The following is a 953-nucleotide window of genomic DNA, read 5'->3' on the forward strand; positions in this document are numbered from 1 at the left end:
TCACCCAATCAACAAATGTGGCTGCCATTCTCCTCTTCCCCCTTGAATGCTCAGTCAGTGGATGGTGTTTCTGAAACTTTCAGAAGACATCGACTGCCCCCACCAAGACAAAACACTGACAAAGAGGGACCCTCCCAGTACCTCCTGTATCATATGTTCTGGTCTCCTAATGTTCTATTTTAAAAGGGGGTTAATTAAAGGAAATCTCCTGGGCTTTTCTTTGAGATGGACACAGCTATCACTATTTTCTTTTCTTTTTTCTTTATTATTTATTTATTTTTAATATATGGAATGTTTCACAAATTTGTGTGTCATTCTTGCACAGGGTCCATGCTAATCTTCTTTGTATAGCTACTATTTTAGTATATGTCGTGCTGAAGCAAACAGAGTCATTACTATTTTCATTGGTCTCTTCATCTAAGTCAGAAGTAGTCATGGACACTTTTTCTACCACTTCTTACGCCTTTTTGTTCCAGGCCTGACCCAAACTGAGGGTGGTATTAGGAGGAGAAGTCTTTGGGAGAAGGATTGTGGGATGTTTAAGGGTCTTGGATATGAAATCCCAGAGCTGTCCATGCCCTCAAAGTTGGAGCACGACTAATGCTCTCATTTTACAGAGAGGATGCTGAGGCACAGAAACATTAAGGAACTTGCTGCGGATGCACAGCTAGTTGGTGAATGCTAGGTTGAAGAGTTTTGGTTCCATCCAACAGAAGCAGACAATCATCGAGCCCAACAGATTTCCTAGGGCAAGTCTCACCTAGACCCACTCAGGATGCAACCAAAACTGATTAAATGGCTCTTTACTGTTTCAATCACCTCAAAGAATGCAAGTGAAAGTGGGCAGGGAGGCTTACCAAGCCCTTTTTGTTCTCCAGTCATTTAATTATCCCTTGAAACCTAGCTGATTCTATAGAGAGGCTCCAGGAAGTCTTGAAGAAAACTTTGCACAG

General features: G+C 41.9%; 1 non-coding gene across 1 annotated transcript; it reads right to left on the reverse strand.

Moving 5' to 3' along the window:
- Positions 1-280: 280 nt before the first annotated feature.
- LOC112135276 (U6 spliceosomal RNA) lies at positions 281-385 on the reverse strand. The gene has a single exon (XR_002916579.1). It is a non-coding gene; the product is annotated as a U6 spliceosomal RNA (small nuclear RNA).
- Between the last annotated feature and the right edge of the window lie 568 nt (positions 386-953).

Source organism: Pongo abelii, chromosome 8 (genome assembly GCF_028885655.2).
Source record: "Pongo abelii isolate AG06213 chromosome 8, NHGRI_mPonAbe1-v2.0_pri, whole genome shotgun sequence".
In the NCBI taxonomy this organism is placed as follows: domain Eukaryota; kingdom Metazoa; phylum Chordata; class Mammalia; order Primates; family Hominidae; genus Pongo; species Pongo abelii.